This window comes from Pristiophorus japonicus, chromosome 21 (assembly GCF_044704955.1).
Source record: "Pristiophorus japonicus isolate sPriJap1 chromosome 21, sPriJap1.hap1, whole genome shotgun sequence".
Classification (NCBI taxonomy): Eukaryota; Metazoa; Chordata; class Chondrichthyes; family Pristiophoridae; genus Pristiophorus; species Pristiophorus japonicus.
The window spans coordinates 18,663,087-18,690,666 of record NC_091997.1 but is presented as its reverse complement, the minus strand read 5'-3'; positions in this window follow the sequence as shown (position 1 = coordinate 18,690,666).

Below are 27,580 nucleotides of genomic sequence, written 5' to 3'. Positions count from 1 at the left end.
GCTTCTATTAAGTCTCCCCTTAACCGTCTCTGCTCTGTGGAGAACAATGGCAGCTTCTCCAATCTCTCCACGGAGCTGAACTCCCAGGTACCATCCTGATAAAGCTCCTCTGTACCCTCTCCAGGGCATTGACATCCTTCTTAAAGTGAAGTGCTCAGAATTGTGCCCAATACTCCAGCTGAGACCAAAACCAGAGATTTGTAAAGGTTTAGCATAACTTCCTTGTTTTTGTATTCAACGCCACTATTTACAAAGTCAAGTATCTCCTATCCTTTCTTAACCACCTTCTCATCTTGTCCTGTCACCTTCAAAGATTGTGAATGTGCACCCCCCCAGCTCAATCAGTTCTCTCATACCCCTCAAAATGGAACCTTTTAGATTATACTGTCTCTCCATATTGTTTCTTTTGAAGTGCATCACTTCACACGTACCCATATTAAATTGTATCTGCCATATATCTGCCCATTTCACCAGTCTGTCTATGTCTTCCCGAAGTCTGTTACTATCATGCTCACTATTTACTATATTACCAAATTTTGTATCATCTGCAATTGAAATTGTAATTCCTATACCCAAGTTCAGGTCATTTATATGTAACAAGAAGAGCGATGGTCCTAACACCGACCCCTAGGCAACCCCACTGCATACTGCTCTCCAGTCAGAAAAACATCCATTCATGTTATTAAAATTTCTACCAATCTAATTCACTGATGCTGTGAGAACCTCTGCATTTAATAACCCAGACTACTGTAAGGCTGATATTGTAGAATCATAGAATAGTTGCAGCACAGAAGGGGCCATTTGGCCTGTTGAGCCCGTGCTGGCTCTCTGTAAGAGAACATTGTAATTTAGCTGCTATGGATTAGGGGAGCAACCAACAGGCATTCAACAATTGACTCAGTTAGGGAGGAGTAACTATCATACAAGGTCGCCACATCTGAAAGCTGTCAAATGACCTTGCTAAACAGTGCACTGATGTGGGTGTCAGCTGAGGATAGGAGTAAGCTTGTCTGGGACACCACATGCAGTTGAAGGATAACCAATAGGAAGAAACAAGGAGATAAGGAGGCCAATTGGCCTCCAGGTGACCAGGAGATAGACAGATTTTTGAACGATAAGGGAGTGAAGGGTTATGGGGAGTGGGCGGGGAAGTGCAGCTGAGCCCACGATCAGATCAGCCATGATCTTATTAAATGGCGGAGCAGGCTCGAGGCGCCAAATGGCCTACTCCTGCTCCTATTTCTTATGTTCTTATATACTGGCACCTTAAGCAGAGGAGAGTGGAAAAATGGAAATGTGAAAAAGGCACTGAAGTAATAAGCAGTGATACTGCAATACATTCTCTGAAACCAGAGGAATATAGTCATATCAACCCCCTCAAAACTACCAGAGTTGTGGGATTGCCAATGCAGGAACTAATTGTATTGATCGAAAGATGAAGATGTTACCTCTTTTACTACAGTTCTAGGGTGTTCCAGACCACTCTGAAGTGCAACTACTGCTTAAAATTAATCTGTGCGAGTTGAGGATTTTTATCAACTTTGTTGCCGAGATCAATGCACAATAGTGCAATAAGCTTAGAGAAGGAAACCTCCCATTGATGTACAGAACAAAATGTTAGATCCAAAGTCAGAACATTCGAATTTTAAATGACAGAATAAATGATAGATTATATAAACTGAGGAAATGGAGAGATGCTGATTGAAAAAGCAGTTAGATTAACTGGTGAAGCTAAAGCAGAAACATTCAGCCAGGTAACGTAGATCGTCAGGTAAAACAGAAGTGCACACAGCAAAAGACTAAAGAAATTACCAAGAAGCTGTGAGATATAGTTTGCACTGGCTCAGTGGGGCAGGCACCTTCATGAAAACAAAGGTATGGGTTTGAGACCACAGTTCTGATCCATGCTTCCTTCATTTTGCTGCGCACTTGGAAGAGGTACTGAACAGGGGGTCAGCAATTTTTCCACAGTGAGAATAGTATTTGGAGCATGACTTATCTAGCGTTGCCTTTTCATTCTGACCAGCAGCCAATTACACAGCTGGATTGACAAACATCTCCTGCCCACACTCTAGTACAGGAACTAGACACAGGCATAGGAGAGCTTTTGGGAATGAAAAAGTAAAAGATTTACCCTCCCCACTTGCTGAAAACAATGACTCATACTGGAGTATTGTTCATAGAATCACAGAATAGTATAGCACAGAAGGAGGCCATTCGACCCATCAAATCTGCAGCGGCTCTTTCGATGAGCATTCCAGTTAGTCCCACTCCCCTTCTCTTTCTCCATATCCCTGCAATTTTTTTCTCCTTCAAGTATTTATCTAATTCCCCTTTTGAAGGCTACTATTGAACCTGTATCTGCCATCCGATCAAGCAGTGCATTCCAAATCCTAACCACTCGTTGCATAAAAAGGTTTTCCCCATGTAAGGGAAAATGGGAACGCTTCTCCTCCCACAAGCGGGCCCCCTGATATCGAAGGTCGACGCTCGCCCCAACCCGCATAACAGCCCCCGGAGCTGGCAGACAGAGACAAATGGCAAGGTATAACGATCTTTTATTATGAACGTCCGGGAACACCTCTCATCACAGCCGCCTGTGAGTGGAGATGCTCCCTGAACAGCACAATCATACAACTTTTATACATTTCAAAAACCCCTCCGTTCCCTGGTAAGACCTCCCTAGATCTCTAATTGGACTACCTTATCACTGGTACTTCTCTAATTGGACTACCTTATTAGTGCTACTTTGGATTGACAGGCCAAGATCCTCGTGACCACCTTAGGCCGTGACTAGAATGACTTCATCAGGTCAGAATTTGTTGATTCTCCTTGATGCCCGTGAGTCTGCCTCGAGCCTCTTTGCAAGATCTTATCAATGTCTGTTTAGGTTCTCACATCGTATCCTGTTGGAATATTATTGAATTAATAACTTCTGGAGCCTTGGTATTGGAATGTACTAGGCCAAAGAGAGGCCTTTTACCTCCTTATGGGTCGGTGCAGGAACCAGCACTTTAACCCTTGTCCCGTTGGTACCCCTAATGCCAAATTTTTCTCTTACACCCCATATCAATCACCTTAAATCTCTGCCCTCTGTGAATTGTGGCCTTTCTCCTTTGATCAGAGATAAAACATAAACAGAAGTTACTAGATCCTTGCAACTCTACTGTATCTTGGCTAACTGGTGATTATTAATGTGTGAGCTGACAAGTGAATCAGGCCATTCAATCATGGGGGTATCACAGCCAAGCCCAATTTTATCCTCACGTGATGTTCACAAGACTCAATTAAACCCCAGTCTGTTGGGTCTAGATCATCCACAAAGAGGTATGCAGTTGTGAGCCTAGTGGATGAACTGGTAATGTGTAGTGTGATTGTTAAACCTTTGTTAATAAACCAACTAGTTCTTAATAGTAATGTGTTGCTATGAATTCTTACGCAAAGAACCCATGAAGCAAATATATCACAGGTTCAGATTAGGCTTGGCTGTTATATACCAATAGCAATGATCAAAAGAAATGGAGCAGGACACCATTTTATTCCCAAAATATATTGCATTTCTTGGATCTAGATAAAAGTGACCGTTTATCATCCAACTAATAATCAATGTGACAATTCTAGTTATACTGAGTCTAGCTCCAAAATTTTTATTGCCCATTTTCTACTCTCCCATCCTGAAGTCATTGACTCCTGTCCCATGGGCATTGGATGCACGCCAGTCATTTGCCCAAGTGGCAATTATACATTTCTTAGCTTTGGCAGTGATTGTCGGCAAGCTATTTGACCACAGTCAAGCCCACCCCTAGCCTCAACCCAGTGCCCAAATGTACACGCGCCCAATGGGGACCCATGGATAGCAAGCTGGCCTATTCCTTCCTCCCTAATCCACTGGCGCTGAAGGAAATTTTTATCATCCCTGCCACTGAGATCAGCTGAATCAGCACAGGATTTGTACCAGTGATGTTCCTGGTCAATACAGCTCAGCCACTCATTAGAGACAGTCACTGGGCTATTGGAGAAGTGTGGCTACTGCTGCAGCTTTAAGAGAATAACAGTGGTAGGAACGCCATGTTTCCTACATTACAACAGTGACTACACTTCAAAAATACTTCATTGGCTGTAAGGTGCTTTGGGACGTCTGGTGGTTGTGAAAGATGCTTTTTCTTTTTCTTTTTGACAATACTATGGATTCTCATTTAGAACAGGCTTTCAAGTCTGTTGCCTATACAAAATCCCACTGATGATGCTGAGCTAGAAACAGAGTAGTACAGACCAGATTTATACTTTACAAGATGCATATTTATTTATTGATCCAATAGAACAGACACATAACGAATCATCAATTTAAATCAGACATGGAAAAGAAATATTTTTTAATAATGTGGGTGGCTGCTGCCTTTTCTTACAGTTTAAAAAAAGTCAATAGGTCACACACCGTAAAACTATTGGCTTGACACATGACCGATACATTCTTTTGTACATTGTTTTTATATAATAGTAGCCAATTGAATGAAACAGCAATTTCAGGCATTTGGATTTTGTGTTGCAATAGATGTACCTATTTGATGTATGGGTTTTTAAATGTAATTTTTAATTTTATATTTGTGCTATGTGAAATTTTCGTCAGACTACAGTTATATATGTAGCTGACTATAGACAGCTGTATAAATATTGTAAAAGCTCTGTTTTTAACCGTATAGCATTTAAATACAAGTTCTTATTTTATAACGCTAAGATTTTTTCGAGTTAAATCTAGATGAATCAAATGAATGAAATTAACTGTACACTTATACCACAGAGCCCCGATTCATTGCAAGCACACCATTATGACTTCTCTATTTTTTTGAATGCAAGCAAATTTCAAATACATTTAATATGAATGTTTATCGTCCAATTTTATTAGTTCTTACTTAGGCATGGTGCCTGTGCATCATCTGAGGCATTGTACATTAATGCCATCCATTATAACTGTCTGATTTGGATTCCGGTGTCATTGTGAAATTTAACTGAAAAGTTTCCAAGGGAAGAGATTAAAATACCGAACAGCTTTGACAAATTATGCAAAGAGATTTATTTTAAGTGGAGGTTTTGCATCAGTGTTTATGGTTGGTAAATTCCAAAGGAGTTTAAGCACAAATTTTGAGTTACTGGCTATTTAGCCGAATAAATGCCCTTCCTGATGGTACGGTGTAGGGGACATTCAGATGGTTTTACACTTGTACTATTTCATTTGCGCCTTCGACCATAGTACTGGATTCTTGCCCATTCTGGTGGTGCCTCTGAAAAAGAGTGAAAAGACCCAGTGTATTCAGTGTACCAGACTGTCAATATATCAAATTGGTCAGTGCATCACCAGTCTTGCCTGTGCATCACCAGACTGTTTGTGTAACATCTTGAAACATGTAAAATTGGAAGACTTTCCTCACAAATGCACAAATAAAAATATCACTTTTTTTTTCCAAAATGTTTTTTTCTTTTGGTGTCTTCCTCTTGCCCTTCATTGTGTCAGTTTACTCCTGTGCCCTTCTCTGTCAGCTAGCAGAACAGCTCATGGACATTTGCAGACTCGTACACATTGGCCAGAAAGAGATGTCCATCAAGTCACATCAAGTACAATATAGTAACTCCTGAGGAACTGGACAGTGCAATGGATTAGACACTGGCCTTTCACTTCTGGGACTTGGCCTCAAATGCAGACCACACAGATGAAGTGGAGGTATCCACTGTCTAAAATGTGTCTGGACAATCTAGTTCCTAATTGGCAGCAGCCTATGTGACATTGAATAGCAATGTCGCCCAGAGAGGCTTTGGATTGTTTGATGTGGCAAATGCAAAAGGTACATCACAGGTGCTGTAGGGAGAGCTGCTCTGAGGTTGTGGGAGAACATAGGGTGCTTTACCCACATCTGGCTGGAGTCTACTTGATCCTTGTGTAATATTTCCTCTGGTATATAACCAAGCCCCTTTTTATGAGTGCTTTGCTACTCAAATCATTCCTTGCCCATATATCCAGTTAAAGGGACCATTTTCAGTGAAAGACACTCCTCCTTTCACAGAAACAGATTGAAGCAGTACACCAGCAACCTTTTATTGAATCCTGTGTGTTTGACAGCTATAAGAATTGGATGTACAATTAGTTTGGATTGTCTGAGCCTAGCTCTTGGTTGGTAAAGCATAAAGTAGTCACCGTGTGGCACGATTGATATTCTCATTGATAGAGGCTGCAAGGATGGCTGGGGAAAAAAATGGAAAAAGACAACTGGTTTGGGGGAGGAGAAGCTGGACTTATTCTTTTCATATTAAGACATAGTGTGGGAGCAGACTAAAGGGAGCTATACTGTCCACCTGACCAATTCTTTATCTGCACTCAGTGAATTTGGTACTGGCAGTCAATGCAAAAAGTTGAAAGGTGGTCCGTTGATGGGCCCCAAAAATGAGCCAAAAATTATTAAAATTCTGTCATTCATGTTAATACAGATGCGCAAATTAATTTGTTGGAAAGTGTTTGAAGCTGAAAATCTGCAGAAACAAGTAAGCGCTGAAAATGATAAATTAATTTGAGTGATGATAGCCTGCTGTATACCCACACCATTAGAGAGGAGGATGGAGCAAGGCAAGTTCAGAAGGTGAGCAACATACCAGCACTAGAAGACCGTCGTCCCATGAGTCCTACGAACATCTCTCCCTTTTGCCCTATGTTTAAAAATGACAAAAAATATCAAGAATGGTAATTATAGATACGTCAACCTATTTATGCTGTTGACCTTCACCTAGGTCGCGTACAGATTGTGAAAGAGCTAACTTTTATAGATCACTTTCTTTCAGGTTCCTCAAAGTTAAGGATGTTTCTGTCCCAAATTTCAGAACTTTAGCCCCCCCCCCACTGCAACTTTTCTGAATTTTCCTGTGAAATATTCTCGATAATCTTCAATCCCGTTCAACCGTTATTTCTTTTTGTATTTGTTTATGGGATGTGGGCGTCACTGGAAATGCCAACATTTATTGCCCATCCCTAATTGCCCTTGAGAAGCTGGTGGTAAGCCATTTTCTTGAACTGCTGCAGTCCGCGTGGTGATACTTCTTTGTAGTGGTTTGGTACAACTGAGTGGCTCGCTAAGCCATTTCAGAGGGCAGTTAAGAGTCAACCACATTGTTGTAGATCTGGAGTCACATATAGGCCAGACCAGGTAATGATGGCAGATTGCCTTCCCTAAAGGACATTATTGAACCAGATGGGTTTTTATGACAATCTGGTAGTTTCATGGTTACCATTACTGAAACAAGCTTTTTATTCCAGATTTATTTAATTAACTGAATTTAAATTCCCCCGCTGCTGTGGTGGGATTTGAATTATTGTCTCCAGATCATTAGTTCAGGCCTCTGGATTACTAATTCAGTAACATAACCACTATGCTACTGTTCGCAATAATTATAATTAATAATATCACATTCGAAGAAAATCTGGATCACAGCATTCATCAAATTTCACTCATTTCATTTTCGTTGTTGCTAAAATTCCCTCCAGACAATTGCCAAACACACATATTCCTGTTTATATGCCAAAGTAAAGCACTTAGAAAATATACCCTGATATCTATGATGGAATTCATTCTCTTTAAAGGTTGCCAAATGTGCACGGCGTTAATTTAAAATAATAAATCTGTAGTTTACAGGCATTTAGTGTTGAGTAGACTTCTTTATAATAAGTGTGTCTTTGTTGTTTACTGCGAGCCTGTTCTCAAAAACAGAGCTAATAAATATTTGAATGCGAGAGTAAATGCACGGTAGTTCCTTGCGGGGGGAAAGAGAAGGAACTAGCAATAAAATTATGACTGTGATGCATTAGTTAGCAATGAGTGATTGATAACTACTTCCTGACTTTTAGAATATTGCTTTGGATGAATTTTTAATTACATAGACTATGATTGCCTGTATTCAATAAACCCTTAAGCACTTTATAGCATTAATAAACACTGCACTAATATTTTAAAAGGGGGACAATTAATGTTGTGCTTATAGTACTGCTGTAGTAGTTACCCTATTTACCGTACAAGGGGGAATTCACCTGTAGCAATTGAAAGACAACTTCAGATGCGATTCACATTATTTTCCAGCCTAGGATATTTCTGGATGCTTGGGAAACAGCTGTGTAGGCCGTTGTTGGGAAAATTGCACTGCTGGTCAGCATGGGAGGCCAGGTGCTCAGCATTTATATTGCTGCCCTGCCACTGTCGCCTCAAGAGATACAAGGGGAAATCCTTTCTTTAGGTAGCTCTCAGCACCTCTGGGGATAGGAGTGCCACATGTACCGTACAGCATTGCCCCCAAAGTCAGGGTTGTTGGCAGCAGTAAGAGAAATGCACCATAAAGAAGGCTCACACTATTTTGTTCATAGCTGAGTATTACATTTTATATATGTGCTGGTTAGCACGCCACATTTGTGCCTCAAAACTTCATACTTTCAATGCAATATCTATCAGGTTTGATGGAAATTGAAACAGAATATTTGCAAAGTGTTTTGGTAAATGCTAATATTTGCTTAACACACTTTCCATTATAATCCTGAAAACAGTCTCTTAAATTTCTATTTTTACTAAAATGTAATTGTGTTTAGATTTCTTTACTACAGTACCTCCTATTGCAGGTACAAATGGGGCACATAACAGGACTGACAACAGCTCCACTCACTCAATGACAGATTCATAATGTTTGTGGGTCTATTTTGCATTAACCACAATGCTGGACAGCAGCACACATTCCAATTGCAAGCACCTAGTGCCAGCATCAAGTACTTCCAGGTCAAGCATAGTTCGCAAGGTTCTCCCCCAACAATCTGCCTCTACCCCAACCCGAGAATGCAGTCGGAGCTGTAGCATTGTTCCATTTGCAATTCTCACAACCTTCCCTGAATGTGATTGGCAATTACTGCTGAATTATGGGCAGTTGTATGCTGTGGGCCAAAAGATTGGAAAAACAATAAAGACTGCCTGATCACATTTCAATTGGGATCCTTGCAGTTCACAGTGAGAAGCAAGTTTTATTCCATGGGACTCGGGCTGGATTCAAACCTTGGTCCCACAGGTGAAGGGACAGAATGACAACATATTTCTCCCAATGCTGTTCTTTATGCAAATACTAAAAGATTTGAGACCAAACTGGGATCACTGACACTTCCTCCATTTAAAAAAAAAATCAGGAACTCACCAGTGGGAACCACAGCTGTAAACCCATAGCTTCCTATTCCCATGGCACATCATATTATACCTTCACTGTGCTGTGCCATAAATAAAAAATATCCACACATTTAGAGCACTTGCTTAAATTGTCACGGTCCAACAGATAAGAACACATAAACTGCGAGAAGATCATTCAGCCTAACTAATCCATTCCTTCCACAAGCAATGTCAACCCGCTCTACAATGGATCCTATCTAATACCCTCTAGTTCACTCTCACAGTGCATGTCAAATAGCTTACTTACTTCTACATCAACTATGCATTTTAGCATTTTTAATCATCTCTAAATGGGATGCAAGCAATCTATTTGTGTTGTTCATTTCTAATTTCCGACAATTCAATCACATTTAAGCTGCTTTTATGCTGGGTCTTCCCAGTGGCTAACCTTAGCAAGTTTGTCAAGTTTACCCTGGAATGGCCACTGGCTGCACAAGACTTGCTCTTTGGGATCAGGTGATCTCAAGTATCTAGTCCAGATAGAGAACTTAACTCTCTTCTCTTGGATATTTACTAATCCTCTCCAGAAAGTTTGGGCTGTTTCAACTCAATTTATAACAGACACTAGTCAACTATGCAAAACCAATTTAAAATGTAGCTTAATTCTGCAGTCTCGATGTGTGAGCCAGCAGTGATATGATGTGTGAAAGTGAGTAAGTCCCACTGGCACAGTCAGGATATTCTAGTTGTTAAATGTGCGACATTTCATTAGGACAGCACTGAAGAAGCTTTACATACCAATTGGTTTTGTCTTATTTATACTGGATACAAATTGGAAAATTATTCATTTTGCCAACAGTGTGCACTGAAATAATGCTATCTGTTCCAATTCAGAAGATTTAAATCTGAAGTATAAAATCAAACAATTATTATGTTAGCTTTTTTATATTAGATTACTAGGTTGACATTGCTGTCCTAATGAAATGTCTCTCATCTAACAACTAGAATATCCTCACTGTGTCAGTAGGACTTAATCGCTTTCACGCATCACTGCAGGTTCACCGAGCGAGACTGTGGAATTAAGCTACATTTTAAATTGGTTTTATTTGTTGACTAGAGTCTATTATAAATTGAGTTGAAACAGCCCAAACTCAATTTTTGGTTCCCTCTCCAAATCCGATGCATTATTTCACCTCATGCTCCTGAAGCTCTCCGAAGCCTTTGTCATGATCGACCATGCTGTCCTCCTTCAACGCCTCTCCGTTTTCCAGCTCAGTGGGATTGCTCTCGCTTGGTTCCATTCTTACCTATCCGATTGTAGCCAGAACATTTCCAGTAATGGCTTCTCTTCCTGTTCCCACACTATTATCCTTGAGTCCCCCAAGTATATATCTTGTGCCTCTTCTTTCTCATCTACATGTTGTCCCTTGGCAGCTGCAGATGTGGGATCAGCTTCTGCCCCGATGCTGATGATACCCAGCTGCATCTCTTTCGACTCCTCCACTAGCTCTGTGTTGTCAGAATGTTTGTCTGACATCCAGTCTTGGATGAGCCACAAATTCTTACTTGACCCGGCGCTGAGCTTCCAAATCCATATCATCTCCATCACAAACATTGCCTGCCTCTGTAACCTTGACACCTGCACCCCAACTCCAGCCGCCTGTCACTGAAACACTCATCCACGCTTTTGTCACCTCCAGGTGGACTCTTTCAAACCTCTCGAAATCTGCACCTTCTGTAAAGTTCAGCTCATCCAATACTCTGCTCCCCTTAACCTATTCTGTATCAAGTCCCACTCATTCATCACCACTGACATCACTGACCTACATTGACTCCAAAACACCACTGCCTCAAATTTAAATTTCTGATCTTCATGTTTAATTCCCTTTACGGCTTTTCCCCTTCCGATCTCTCCAATCTCCTCCAGACCTACAACCCTTTCACTGAACTCTGCATGTCCAATATGCTATAAGCAGAATAAACTGAATGACCCTCAGAGCAGAAGTTGATATTAAACATTGGCAAAGATTATTATTGAAGAATATGCGAGTGTTCATGGATCGCAAAAATGTACAGTGGCACAAGTACAAATGGCATACAGCAGCTGTACAACACATGTGCGACACTTGTACCTGTATACAATTTATCAGTATTAAACGTTCATTGAATTTCTTTCGTGTGGGAAATCCAACCAAAGTTAACCAGATCAGTGCCTAATTTATGCAAAGCTGCTCCAAATTGGAAACGTTTGAGATTTAACTAACTGTCTGAATCGTCTGTCTTCAGATTCATTTTTTCAATGTGGTGCTCAACTAATTCCTACTGACGACCCTTAATGAAGGAACATAATGAATGCAATCATTTAGATGGACTTACTTTTACGGCCAACAATACCTGCTTGTGTTGGACCTGAAACATAATAATGAATGGTAAATACAAAGAAAATTGGAATGAATACCAGTCTTAATTGCTTCTGTTCTATTTTTTTCACCCCTTATCTCTCCTCTTAAAAGTAGTGGCTTATGTTAAGATAGTTTCATGGGTACTGGTACCTTCTGATAACTCATCCAAATGCTAATTTCTCAAGCATGAGCCTGGACAATGAGTGCCAGTGGGCTATTCAGCAATGAAAGGAATCAAAGCCCAGTCTAATCCTACTCTGGCTAGTGACCCACATGTACATTTTACACTGGGGATCTCTGGACAGTCTTCAGAAATAGAGATGAGGAATTGAACTGGAGACCTTCGTGGACCAATTGTATCAGTTGCACATCACATGCTACATTCACCCGGTGCAGTCATTAGAGGAGCTTTACCCTATTTTCATCCATCCTCTCTCCTATTAATCTATTAGGCATTGCAAATAAGAATACATACACATTAGTATTACATAAAGCGTTATGTTTTTGAGTGGAATAAGCCTTTACTTTTGATTTCTTTTTAGTCCTTACTCCAACTTAATGTTAGAACATCAAAGAATCAGCAATGATTTGAAATGAATATAGTTAGCTTTTTAACATATTTAACTCTACTAAGACCTCAAACATTATAGTTTCTTAAAAGCACTGTTCAGATTTCTCTGAAAAAGATTTATAAAAATAATAGCAAGAAGTTCAAAATGGTGTAGAACTAATGTATCTTGTAAAAAAAAAGTTAAAATATCAGTTTGACTTTTTTTTAAATTGAGCACTGGATGCTACGTTTTATAATTTACTGTAGATAGATACAGATTATTGCATTGCTAGGTCTTGTTGGAAACACAACACGTTGAAAAACTATCAGCTGCCATATTGGTCATCAGAACTTCCTGGTCACCTGGAGCAGCAAATTGTACATTTAGCGACTTAAACACATCTTTCAGACTTTGTGCTCTATGGGAGCAATGTAGCGAATGCTGTTTAGAGCAACGTATATGTAAAACATCCGATTGAAGTTTACGGTCTGCAAATTCAATTGGGGTGGAAGGAATAAGAGAAGTATTAAACATAATACTTCAGAGCGATATTAAATCTCCATTAGCCACTAAGGCAAACCACTCAAGAAAGAATATAAATTAATTGCTGTCAGTACAGGACATTTTAACTATGCGGGATCGGAAAGATTAATGTCAATCTTTGAAAATAGGTTTGAAATCCATTTAGGTCTGAGGGTATATATATTACAGTGTTAATCAAAGCGAGATTTGAATACAAAAAAAAATCAGGTATAATCATTGACTATAGTGATTACGCAGAGTCCAAACAACGACTGGTACTGGAGGTATCAGCCAATATGGTGATAATGTTCTTAAAACCCTGAGGAAAATCAACCAAATTTCACCATGGAATAAATTGATGTTATGATTGTTTTGAGCTTATCTAGACAAATAATAAGCAGGTTTTACCATATAGTGGAGCTGCTATGTGGAATATTTTTTGTCAGTCAAAAGAAAGTTGCATATAGCTATACTTTAAGGGAATTAAGACGCAAGAAAAACCTGTATACAAGAGTAGTTGAACAGACATTAGTAAAATGTTTTGAACCTTTAGATACTTGTGTCTAAGTTATAAACACAGATGTATAATTTTATATTCCAAAGGCTGGAAAATATTGAACAGATGCTATAAAGATTCCACTAGTTCTGAAAAACTGTTTTTATTGTATCTTACCAAAAGATAAAGATATGGACTATTCAAGATGCAATCTCTTATGGTGCCAACACGATGAGCTATATTATCTCACCAATGAGTGGAGACACACAGTATCTATGGTAGATGAAGTCCCTTACCAAAGGACAGGGACACACACACTATGGCAAGTACAGTCACTTATCAAAGGATAAAGAAATGCTATGATAGATGGAGTCCATTACCAGAAGACAGGAACACACAGTATGACAGGGACACACAGTATGGTAGGGACAGTCTCTTACCAGAAGAACGTTTACCCATTAAACCATAGAACTTATCAAATTTTGCTCTTTTTACCATGCGGGCAAACTGTTGAATAATTTTGTTGTCTTCTGGCAAATCATCCTAAAGATAGAAAAGAGGTTAAATGGCATTTATTTTCTCAAATATTTTAAGCAAAGTAGAGTTTTCTTGACAGATCTCATTTGGATGAGCATTTGAGTGCAGTGGAGGAGTAAATGTCTTGAAAAGAGCTGATGGATTGACAATTGTATAGCTGATGGATCACTTACAAGAAAAAAAAATGAAGTCACTTAAAATAGTTTCCTAATCTTACATGATTTTAACAGAGGAATCTTGAATTAAATACAATTTAGTAGATTACTGTTTCAAAATTTGGCTCAATATATTGAATAGCCAGTCACCTAACCCCAATGCAGTGAAAGGGAGTAAATTGAGGTGTTAGCAAAGACACGTGTAGATTTCTGCTCCAGCGGGGAGGGACCTGGGCTTGAAGGAGATGGATATACACATTGAGTGGATCCAGTCTGGTCTCAGACACGGCGGCAATGCCATTGCCCCAGGGTATTCCAAGTGTGACTAGATTCTTAGAGACACCATTTATCAAGCTGATAACCTTTGTGTTTCGGTCGAATGATTTATCTCCCTAGTTCTCTCCTCCCTTCTCAAAATAAATGATCGTTGGGGCTGTCTATTGAACTCACTTGATCGCTGATTTGGAACTGCAGAAATACTCAATGGTCCTGCCTAACCCGAGGGTAATCCACTTTTGAAATGATATTAAAAAAGAACTGAAAATAAGTCGGTGCTCGGCTTTGCTCACGGACTTTTAGCTTTGTTCCGAGTTAAATGCTTAGATCAGGGAAAGGGTGCGGGATAGGAGGAAACTGCCACAAACTGGCGACCGGACATCACGCACCCTTGGCCATTCACTGTGACCTGATTTAGTGGAGACTTCAAGCACTCCTGCTACACACAAATGCTAAATATTATAATAAATATATAACATGTAACAAAAAGGAGGGGGGATGGGAAGAAGAGAGGATCGTGAGAAATGAAGACACGGGAAAGAAACTTTCTTAACATAGATGGAGTTCCGAGTTTTTACAGCTGTATGACTGGGCGTGCAATGTGCCGAATGCAAGGACACATTGACAGATAGAGCTTGACTTTACAGTCAGTATTGACTGATGAGAGCATTTCAAAGTCAACCTTTGGGGGAATGGAATGGAAGTGCCGAGGTCGGGCTCCCGTGCACCAGGTGGAATTGGATACTATTTCCCTCAATTCATACCTTACACTTAAAAAAAATGTAATTTAATATTTTGCATCAACTCCGATTTTTACCGATCTTCAATCTCCTCCCCATTCCCTACTCATTGTTCCATCTATCCCGGACTCACCTTCCCGTTATAATTACCACCTGCACCTCTTTTCCTTACACGCTTCCAGACCGCCCCCCCCCCTTTCTTCAGCTATTTAATTAATGGGGGTTGAGGAGTTTCAGCCACAGTGCGATCTCCAACCAGAATGCTCTGTTTAGAAACAGTTCACATGGTAAAAGGGGCCGCTTACCTGCCAGTTCTCGCTGTCCAAGTTCCACGAGTCCCTCTCCAGCGCCGGCGACGGGTCTTCGTCGCAGTACACATGTGCAAACAGCACGATCAGCAGTAGGATGACTTTAAGGCTTTCCATCTTCGAGGGCGAACGGACAACTGCTTCGATCCGAGGTCCTGTTTGCAGTGGAGGGAAACAATGTCACACAAGACACAACGGCTAAGCTACCGCACCAAATTGTTTTAGAAAAGTGATAATCTATTCAAACAGCACAGACAGAGGTCTGCTCCCGAGCAGATCTCTTTCCTATCACACAGAAGAGAACTCAGAGTTAGTTTCACAACCTTAGGTCAGTTTCAGGCGGCTCTTTGGCTTCTCTCTGACGTCTCAGTGCGCCCGGGACTCATTTATAGCAAATCTCAACGTGATGTGCAGGGCTAAAGCCCTCCTTTCCTCCATCAAAAGCGAATGAATCACCGCCCTGTCGTTTCACAGTCAGATTTTTTCAGGGCGGGGGGTATGTCTCCGGTAATGTGTGTAATAAGGAGTGCATCCTGTACATCCTCCTGACCATCTCGGCACACTCCTCGCGAGGATTTTAATAGAATTGATGGAGCCATGGCCTCAAATGGAGCACACAAGAAAAGGTACAGATTAGAAAGATTAGGTTTAGGAACAGTTTTGGAAAAAAAACACAACCAGATTGCAACCGAGACAATTAAAGACTGCCCCTCTCACCCCCTTTTCAATAGTCCGCTCTCACCCAGACCCTTTCCAACAATGCTAGTGTTAGCACGTGTTCCAACTGTGATCGCCAGTAAAACCCGTAGCTTTCTGTAACCGAATCAGTTTCATGTTTCAGTTCTCTTCATTTAAGGAGTGAACCTAACAAACATCGATTTCATGTAAATTACGATTCCAATCCCACCTAGATTGTCAAGTTTATTGGCTGCCTGGAGTCAATGGCGACGAATAACTAGAATAGGAAACAAGGTTTTTATTAGAGGTAAACTTTCTGATTGGAAAATCTGGAAATCTTGCGGCAACTACCCCAGATACTATTTCACTCGCTTCCAATCGACTTGTCCGTCTCAGCAATTTCAAAAACGAATATAGCAACACTACTAATTTATTCTGGAGAAAAACTCAACACATTCTCCTTCCACCTCATCTGCTCCCCCCTCCCCCCCCCCCAAACATTGTTAAAAAACATGCCTTCTATGTTTTTGTTGTGTGCTTAATATGGAATATACTGACTCGTATAAGGACTTTGGGATATTCGGAGTGAGTTTATCCCAAGTCAGGATAGTCAATCGAGTAATCCCGCAGGTATGAGATTTTTTTTGCAACTGGGCACCTTCTGATAAAATGGACATCAAAAATAGCTAAATAAGGTTAACCAGTGTGTCGGAGAAAGAAACTAGGGCTTTGTGATGTGAAGCGAGTTGATGGAACTGGTGGTCTTGAGTTGGATAAAGGGATGTGTTGATGGAACTGGTGTTCCTGATTTGGATTATTCGGGCGAGTTTGTCGAGCGGACGACCTTGCGCCAGAATTAGAAAAGGTTAGAGATGTAAGAGGTGTTAAGCAAGTACAGAGGCTGAGGAAGGGAGGAGGGGAGGGAACAAGAAAAGGGAAGGTCTGTGATAGAGTGGAAAGCAGGAGAGATTAAATGACAAAAGTTATGATTATACAAAGCAAAAGGAGATGGTGATGGGATAAGTAAAGAAACAAAGTTCAGGAGTTTGAAATCTATTTTGTTTTAAAGAAGAGATTTGTTTTACTTGTAGGAAACTAAACATGGGATGAAAACCAGGAAGTTTCTGAGAGGAATCTCAGTGAAATGTATTAGTAACTTGTGTTGTTGCAGATTTAACATGGTCTGGATACCATAAGGTGATGACTCAATGAAGACTAAAGAACCACTTGACAAAACGTTCTTAAAAGTTCCAAACATATCTGTAGAAAATTCTTCCTGATTGTCCCTTGATTCTGCCCCTGCTGCCGTCACTTCTACGCAGCACACTGGACAGAAGAATCCAGCCAAGAAAGATGCATTTTTTAAATGTAAAGATCTTCCAATCAACAAACTCCAGTACTTCAGCAAACTCTCAAGTACTGTATCAGATAACGTCACCGCATTTCAAGCGCCAGTATCGACGTCCTGCCGATTAATTAAGTTGTCCAAATTCGCTTCAAAAACGATTACTGACGCTCAATAACGTTAGTGTAACACCGCTTTGGGAACTGTAGTCATCGAGGTTTATTTACTGTAAGCTCCGTGTACAAAACAAAGACATAAGTCAAAGGAACGGTTTCTGCAAGTTGTCCACTGGAAATTGGACCTTCCCAGAATCATCTTCTGGCTCATCCGTTCATTATTTGTCTGGATGATGCAAACGCTGAATGTTATCATCATTCATACAAAGCGATGAATACACCTGATATCTTCCACAATGTTTAGCTCTCAGCATCATTACCGAATGGCTTTACTTCTGAGCGAGAACCAAACATCATTGGCGTATTCAATTCACATTAAGATGTCACTCCCTTCCGTCTCGTTATCTTTCTTTGTCAAAGACAAAAAGCTGCCGCTTCTGATTCGTGCAGTGCAAGAGCTGCTGCGACTGTAAATGTTTCAGATGCGCGAGAAAGATTGTCGTTTGCCAGTGTTTCCAGATTTAAATCCTCGAAAATAAATATTTTTCAGTGCTTTTTTTTAAACAGAATTTTATTTGTTACTCTACCTTGATTATGAAATAAATATGCATATTGTTTAGTTTTCAGCTCCAATCGGAACGAAGCTAAATTATCCATGTTATTGCTATCAATTTGGCGGTGGTATTGAGGCAATCTGGTACAAATGTTCACTGGGGTGTACTGATTCATCTGGAACTGGTGTTCCTGTAGTATTTCATGTCGGACATTTATTTTGTGTCAGCTCCAGTACAACAGTTGGAATCTACACATTGCTGATTAACTCTGGGTAATCTACTTATTCTGGACCCCCCCCCCCTCGCACCCCCACCATCTACCCCCTTGTGAGTAGACTAATGTCAACAAGAATTTACTTTAGCTGGCTGAATTGGGCTGCACACATTGCGTTATATGGTTTCATACATAGGTCCAGGAGTGGGCCATTCAACCGCTTGAGCCTGCTGCACCATTCAGTTAGGCTATGGCTGATCTGTACCTCAACTCCATTTACCCACCTTAGCATCATACCCCTCGATATGCTTACCGAGCAAAAACCTATCCACCTCGTTCTTAAAAGCTCTAATTATTGCCTTTTGGGACAGAGAATTCCAGATTTCTACTAATCTATAAACCACAGACACTTGGAATCATAGAATCATAGAATGATACAGCACAGAAGGAGGCAGATTGGCCCATCGTGACTGTGCCAGTTCTTTGGTAGAGCTATCGAACTAGTCTTGCTGCCCCGCTCTGTGAATCATTCTCCACTTCCAGACAGAATCGGAACTTTGTCTTCATTGCTGCCACAGCAGAAAATTATGCTTCACAAACATATGTTGTTGGTAAAGGTAGCAACACTCTCATTGTTTCTGTTACCAATTCTGGGTACTGATCGGCAAAAGAATCAAAGGCGACATGAGGAAACATTTATTTTGAACACAGCGAGTGGTTATGATCTGGAATATACTGCCTGAGAAGATGGTGGAAGCAGGTTCAATAGCCACTTTTCTGCCTGCAGTATATGCAGTGATATTTCAAATCTCAACTAAAGTAACAGCACTGGGAATGTATAATCTAGCAAGTGAAGTATTACTGTCAACCATCACATCACAGAGATCGGGAGAGCGGCAGAGTCTGGGAGAGTCGAAAGCGGCCCTGACCCCGGTGAGTTCAGGAGGCCAGGAGTCCGAGGAACAGGAGGTAGGCGAGGAGTTCACTCCTAGCGAGGAGTTCACAACCCTCGTCCGGGCAGGTAAGTGGTTGGCTGTTTGATGAGTAAGTATCTCTCTTTTTCTTTTTAATTAGATTTTAAATTAGATAAGTTTAATTAGAGGGATGGCAGGGCAGCTCATTCCCGTGGAGTGCACATCCTGCAGCATGTGGGAAGTCCTGGAAGCTTCGCACGGCCTAGACAACCATGTGAGCAGGAGGTGTCTCCAGTTTCAACTATTCGAGCTCCACGTTTCAGAGCTTGAGCAGTGGCTGGAGTCAATACTGTGCACCCGTGAGGCTGAGAGCTACATGGATAGCACGTTTCAGGAGGTGGTCACCCCACAGCTTAAAAGCATGCAGGCAGAAGGGAAGTGGGTGAACACCAGACAGAGGAAGAATGCTAGTCAGGTAGTGCAAGAGTCCCCCCATGAGTCCATCTCACTTTCAAACCGATATTCTCTTCTGAGCACCAGAGATGGTGTCTCTGGGGAGTGCAGCCAGAGCCAAGTCCAAGGCACCACGGGTGGATCAGCTGCACAGGGGGGAGGGACAAAGAATAAAAGAGCTGTAGTGATAGGGGGTTCAGTAGTTAGGGGAACAGAGAGGCGTTTCTGCGGCCATAGACGTGACTCCAGAATGGCATGGTGCCTCCCTGGTGCCAGGGTCAAGGATGTCACAGAGTGGACGCAGTGCATTCTAAGGGGAGAAGATAAACAGCTAGAGGTCGTGGCCCATATCGAGACCAACAACATGGGTAGAAAGAGGGATGAGGTCCTGCAGGAAGAATTTAGGGAGCTCAGAAGAAAATTAAAGGGTAGGACCTCAAAGGTAATAATCTACGGGTTACTACCGGTGCCACGTGCTAATGAGTATAAGAATAGAAGGATAGAGAGGATGAATGTGTGGCTGGAGAGTTGGTGTAGGAGGGAAGGCTTTAAATTCCTGAGGCATTGGGACTGCTTCTGGGGGAGATGGGACCTGTACAAACTGGACTGGTTGCACCTCAACAGCGCCGGGACCAATATCCTCGTGGGGAGTTTTGCTAGTGCTGTTGGGGAGAGTTTAAACTAGCTTGGCAGGGGGATGTGAACCTGAGAACAAATTCAATAGGGATGGAAGCTGATATTGGATAGCAAGAATTTAGAAAGTGAATCTGTAAGACAGAGGAAACAAGGGTTAGTAAGCAATAATCAAGGAGGTCTTCCCGTGCTAAATGGTATATACTTTAATGCAAGAAGTATAGCGAATAAGGCGTATGAGCTAAGAGCACAGGTAGATACTTGGGAGTATGACATTATAGCCATTACAGAGACATGGCTGAACGAGGGGCAGGTTTGGCAGCTCAATATTTCTGGTTACATGATTTTTAGACAAGAGAGAGAGTGGGGTAAAAAGGAGGGGGGTCGCAGTATTGATTAAAGAAACTATTACAGCGGTGAGCAGGGATGATATGTTAGAGGGATCATCAAATGAGGCCAAATGGGTTGAATTGAAAAATAAAAAAGGGGCGATCACACTGCTGGGTGTGTATTATAGACCCCCAAACAGTGGAAGGGAGATAGAGGAGCAAATATGTAGGCAAATTGCAGTGAAGTCCAAAAAACATAGGGCAGTAATAGTAGGGGATTTTAACTATCCTAACATTGATTGGGACAAATATAGTGTGAAGGGTTTAGAGGGTGCAGAATTCTTAAAATGCATTCAAGAGAACTTTTTTAGTCAGTATGTAACAAGTCCAACATGAAAAGGGGCGGTTTTGGATTTCATTTTGGGGAATGAAGCTGGGCAGGTGGAAGGGATATTAGTGGGAGAGCACTTGGAGTCCTGTGACCATAATTCAGTCAGATTCAAGTTAGTTATGGATAAGGACAAGGATAGACCTGCAATAAAAGTCCCAAATTGGGGAAAAGCTAACTTTGCTAAGTTGAGGAGTGATTTGGCCACAGTGGACTGGAAACAGCTACTTGTAGGTAAATCAGTGTTGGAACAGTGGGAGGCATTTAAGGAGGAGATCCGTAAGGCTCAGGCCAAACATGTGCCCTTAAAGAAAAAGAGTGGGAATAACAATTCTAGAACCCTCTGGATGTCTAGGGACTTACAGGGGAGGATAAAGAAAAAAAGGGAAGCTTATGTCATATACTGATGGCTAAATACTGTAGAATCTTTGGAGGAATATAGAAAGTTCAGAGGCAAAATTAAAAAGGATATTAGGAATGCTAAGAGAGAGCACGAGAAATTCTTAGTAAAATTAAGGAAAACCCTAAGATGTTCTATAAATATATTAAGAGCAAGAGAATAACTAAAGAAAGGGTAGGGCCTATTAGAGACCATGAGGGTAATCTTTGTGTGGAGGCGGAAGATGTTGGTATGGTTCTTAATGATTGCTTTGCGTCTGTTTTCACAAAGGAATGGGGCAATGCAGATATTGCTATTGAGGAGGAGTGTGAGATTCTGGATGAAATAACCATAGTGAGAGAGGAGGTATTAAGGGGTTTAGCAGCTTTGAAAGTAGATAAGTCCTCAGGCCCGGATGAAATGCATCACAGGCTGTTGAGTGAAATAAAAGAGGAAATAGCAGAGGCCTTGACCATCATTTTCCAGTCTTCTTTGGATTTCGGCATGATGCTGGAGGACTGGAGGACTGCTAATGTGGTACCTGTTGTGTATGGAGAAAGAGTCAGACTGAATACTGTGAGCTCAAAGTAAAGTGTGACCGTAGTCTTTTATTGCAGGTCTCCAGAGTGCCTCTCCAACCTGTGAAGCCTCCTTAAATACTTGTGCTCCCAAGGGATTTTGGGATCCCTTGGGATTCCAGGGGATGAGCCCTCTGATGGCTGTACAGAGTAAATACAAGTCTACATATATAACAACACTCCCCTCCCCCAAAAGTCAATAGTGTAACTATTTACAATGTGAGTCGATCTGGGGCCCTTCTTGCCCTGGTTGATCATCTCGGTGTGAAAGCTGGTGTTGTTGAATCATTTGTTGGGCCCTCGCTGAGCTGCTGTGCAGCTGGCCTTGCTGGGCTGCCTGGTGTGTTGGGCCCTGCAGGGCTGCTGTGGATGATGGGTTCTGCTTCATGGTCAATTGTGGTGCTGGTTGACACTGGTGTGTATGTTGGGGGATCAAAAAAGGTAGGGTCCAAGGTGGGTGCTCAAGATAGTCTGTGAATCTGAGTTTGATTTGGCCCCAGTGTTTCCGGTGAATGAGTCCATTTGAAAGTTTGACCCGAAATACCCTGCTTCCCTCTTTGGCCATGACAGTGCCGGCAAGCCACTTGGGACCCTGTCCATAATTTAATACAAATACAGGATCATTGATTTCAATCTCGCGTGACACATTTGCGCTATCATGGTATGCGCCTTGTTCAAGCCGCCTGCTCTCTACCTGTTCATGTAGATCAGGGTGAACTAACGAGAGCCTTGTCTTAAGTGCTCTTTTCATGAGCAGCTCAGCAGGTGGGATCCCAGTGAGTGAGTGGGGTCTCGTGCGGTAGCTGAGCAGGACTCGGGATAGGCGAGTCTGCAGTGAGCCTTCAGTTACCCTCTTCAAGCCTTGCTTGATGGTTTGCATTGCTCTCTCTGCCTGACCATTGGACGCTGGTTTAAACGGGGCAGATGTGACATGTTTGATCCCGTTACGGGTCATGAATTCTTTGAACTCAGTACTGGTAAAACATGGCCCGTTGTTGCTCACCAGGACATCGGGTAAGCCGTGTGTGGCAAACATGGCCTGCAGGCTTTCAGTAGTGGCAGTGGATGTGCTAGCTGACATTATCTCACATTCAATCCACTTGGAGTATGCGTCTACAACCACAAGGAACATTTTACCCAAGAACAGGCCTGCATGGTCGACGTGTACCTTAGACCACGGTTTGGAGGGCCAAGACCATAAACATAGCGGCGCCTCCCTGGGTACATCGCTTAACTGCGAGCATGTATTAAATCTGTGAACGCAGGACTCTAAGTCCGCATCGATACCGGGCCACCTGACGTGGGATCTGGCTATCGCTTTCATCATTACGATGCCTGGGTTGGTACTGTGGAGATCATTGATGAAGGTATCTCTGTCCTTCTTGGGGACCACTACCTGATTGCCCTATAGAAGGCAGTCTGCCTGTATAAACATTTCATCTTTGCGCCGCTGGAACGGCTTTTTCTCTTCCTGCATTTCCACTGGGACACTGGACCAGCTCACGTGAAGCACACAGCTTTTGACTAGAGATAATAAGGGGTCCTGGCTTGTCCAGGTTTTGATCTGTCGGGCAGTGATGGGTGATTGTTCACTATCAAATGCTTCCATAGCCATGGCTAGATGTGCGAGCTGCACCATTTCCACCCCCGTGGTGGGCAATGGCAACCTACTGAGAGCATCGGCGCAGTTTTCTGTGCCTGGCCTGTGGCGGATGGTGTAGTTGTATGCGGACAATGTGAGCAGCCATCTCTGGATGCGGGCTAATGCGTTGGTATTTATCCCTTTACTCTCGGAAAACAGGGATATAAGTGGCTTACGGTCAGTTTCCAATTCGAATTTTAGCCCAAACAGGTATTGATACATTTTCTTTACCCCATAGACATACGCTAACGCTTCTTTTTCAATCATGCTGTAGGCTCTCTCGGCCTTAGACAGACTCCTGGATGCATAAGCAACCGGTTGCAGTTTCCCAAAATCATTAGTTTGTTGCAATACACACCCAACGCCATATGACGACGCATCACATGCTAGTACCAAACGCATATATAGATCATATTACACAAGCAATTTGTTTGAGCATAACAATTTTCTCACTTTTACAAAGGCATTTTCTTGGCTTTTGCCTCAAACCTATTCGCCCCCTTTTTGTAGTAAGACATGGAATGGTTCTAGCAGTGTGCTGAGACCCGGTAAGAAGTTACCAAAGTAGTTCAAGAGTCCTAGAAACAACCGCAGCTCCGTCACATTCTGTGGCCTCGATGCGTTCTCGATTGCCTCCGTCTTCGCGTTGGTGGGCCTGATGCCGTCCACCGCAATCCTCCTTCCCAAGAACTCCACTTCAGGCACCAGGAAAAAGCACTTCGAGCGTTTTAACCTGAGCCCCATGCGGTTGAGTCGACTAAGAACCTCCTCCAGATTCTGCAGGTGCTCGACTGTGTTCCGTCCTGTGACCAAGATGTTGGCCTGGAGGACCACGGTGTGCGGGACCGACTTCAGTAAACTTTCCATGTTTCTCTGGATTATCGCCGCCGCTGATCAGATTCCAAACGGGCATCTGTTATAAACAAAAAGACTCTTGTGCATGTTGAAAAGACCCTTGGGCCTTCAATGATTCCTCCAGTTCCTGCGTCATGTAGGCTGAAGTCCGATCCAGCTTCGTGAATGTCTTTCCTCCCGCCAGCGTTGCAAAGAGGTCGTCAGTCTTTGGTAGTGGGTATTGGTCCTGCAGGGAGAAACGATTGATAGTTACTTTGTAATCGCCACAGATTCTGATGGTGTCGTCTCCCTTGAGGACTGGGACCATAGGACTGGCCCACTCACTGAACTCGATTGGTGAAATGATGCCCTCTCTTTGCAGCCGCTCTAGCTCGATCTCTACCCTTTCTCATCATGTATGGTACTGCTCTCACATTGTGATGGATGGGTCGTGCCCCCGGAATTAGGTGGATCAGCATTTTTGTCCTTGGAATTTCCTGATGCCTGGTTCAAACAGCAAAGGAAATTTGTTTAAGACCTGGGCACATGAAGTGTCGTCAGCGGGTAGTAGTGCTCGGACATCGTCCCAGTCCAGCGTATCTTTCCCAGCCAGCTCCTGCTGAGCAGCGTGGGACCATCACCCGGTACCACCCAGAGTGGTAGCTTGTGCACCGCTCCATCGTAGGAGACCTTTACGGTAGCACTGACGATTACAGGAATCAGTTCTTTCTTGTAAGTTCTTAGTTTCATGCGCACTGGAGTTAAGACTGAACTTGAGGCCTTGTTGCACCACAACCTTTCGAAAGTCTTTTTGCCCATGATTGACTGGCTCGCACCCGTGTCCAGCTCCATTGACACCGGGAGTCCATTTAGTTCAATATTCAGCAGTATCGGGGGACAATTCGTGGTGAATGTGTGCACCCCATGTACCTCTGCCTCCTCTATCTGAGGCTCTGATTCACCATGATCCTCCATGGTCTGTCCTCCTCTGCAACATGGTGGTTTGCAGCTTTAACAGACTTATCAGATCGCCTGCACACTCGTTGGAGGTGTCCCATTGTTCCACAGTCCTTGCAAACTCTTTGAATCAACATGAATGAAAACGATGATCACCCCCGAAGCGCCAACAAGGTGTTAGTGGCCTTGCATTCATCACCCTTGATGATGGACTCTGAGTCATCTGCGGACGTGCAGCTGCAGGTATGTGTGACCTGCCCTGTATGTTATGATTTGAAAAAAACATCACTTTGTTCACAGTACTTGTAGCAGCACTTGTGTGCTGAGAGATTTGCTTCATATTGTCACTGGTGGCAATGAACGCCTGGGTTATCATTATGGCCTTACTCAAGATTGGGGTCTCTACAGTCAAAAGTTTGCGAACAATGGTTTCATGGTCAATGCCAAGTACGAAAAAGTCTCTGAGCATATGCTCCAAATGTCCTTCAAATTCGCAATGTCCTGCAAGGCGTCTTAGCTCAGCGAAAAAACTCACCACTTACTAGCCTTCAGACTTTTTGTAGGTGTAAAACCGATACCTCGCCATCAGAACGCTTTCCTTCGGGTTCAAATGCTCTCAGACCAGTGTGCACAAATCGTCGTACAATTTCTCGGTGGCTTTCGCTGGAGTGAGCAGATTCTTCATGAGGCCATAAGTTGGTGCCTCACAGACGGTGAGGAGGATCGCCCTTCGTTTGACAGTGCTCGCTTCCCCATCTGGCTCATTGGCCACGAAGTATTGGTCAAGTCGCTCCACAAAAGTTTCCCAATCATCTCCCTCCGAAAATTTCTCCAGGGTGCCCACTGTTCTCTGCATCTTTGGGTTCACTATCTGTATCTCATCGCCAGTTGTTGTGTATGGAGAAAGAGTCAGTATTTAATACTGTGAGCTCAAAGTAAAGTGTCACCTTAGTCTTTTATTACAGGTCTCCAGAGTGCCTCTCCAACCTGTGAAGCCTCCTTAAATACCTGTGCTCCCAAGGGATTATGGGGTCCCTTGGGACTCCAGGGGATGAGCCCTCTGGTGGCTGTACAAAGTAAATACAAGTCCACATATATAACAGTACCCTTGTTTAAGAAGGGAGAAAGCGATAGGCCTAGTAATTACAGGCCTGTTCAGCCTAACCTCAGTGGTGGGAAAATTATTGGAAAAGGTCCTGCAAGACAGGATAAATCTACATTTGGAAAGGCAAGGATTAATTAGGGACAGTCAGCACGGATTTGTTAAGGGAAGATTGTGTTTGACTAACCTGACTGAATTTTTTGAGGAGGTAACCAGGAAGGTCAATGAGGGTAGTGTGTACGATGTAGTGTATATGAACTTTAGCCAAGCTTTTGATAAGGTCCCACATGGTAGTCTGGTCATGAATGTTAAAGCCCATGGGATCCAGGGCAAAGTGGCAAGTTGGATCCAAAATTGGCTTGGAAGTATGAAGCAAAGGGTAATGGTTGATGGATGTTTTTGTGACTGGAAGGCTGTATCCAATGGGGTTCTGCAGGGCTCAGTCCTGGGTGCCTTGCTTTTTGTGGTATACATCAATGATCTAGATTTGAATATAGAAAGTATGACTAAGAAGTTTGCAGATGACACTAAAATTGACTGCAGGAGGATATCAATCTACTGGTCAGGTGGGCAGCAATGAGAAATGGAATTTAATTTGGAGAAGTGTGAGGTAATACACTTTGGGAGAGCTAATAAGGAAAGGGTATACACATTAAACAGTAGGCCACAGATCCCTGAAAGTAGCAGGCCAGGTGGTTAAGAAGGCATACGGAATGCTTGCCTTTATTGGCTGAGGCATAGAATACAAGAGTAGGGAGGTTATTCTTAAATTGTATAATATTCTAGTTAGACCACAGCTGGAGTACTGCATGCAGTTCTGGTCACCGTATTATAGGAAGGACATGATTGCACTGGAGAGGGTGCAGAGGAGATTTTCTAGGATGCTGCCTGTAATGGAGAATCTTAGCTATGAGGACAGATTGGATAGGCTGGGTTTGTTCTCATTGGAACAGAAGAGGCTGAGAGGAGACCTCATTGAGGTGTACAAAATTTTGAGGGGCCTGGATATAGTGGATAGCAAGGGCCTATTTCCCTTGGTGGAGGGGTCAATTACGAAGGGGCATAGTTTAAAGGTGGTTGGTGGAGGTTCAGAGGGGATTTGAGGGGAGGCTTCTTCACACAGAGGGTTGTGGGGGTCTGGAACTCATTGCCTGGAAGGTTGGTGGATGCAGAAACACTCACCACGCTTAAAAGGTGCTTGGATGGATACGGACTTAGAGCTGGTAAGTGGGATTCGACTGGATAACCTCTTGTTGGCTGGTGCAGATATGATGGTAAGTATTGCAGGGCATCATATAACGGCC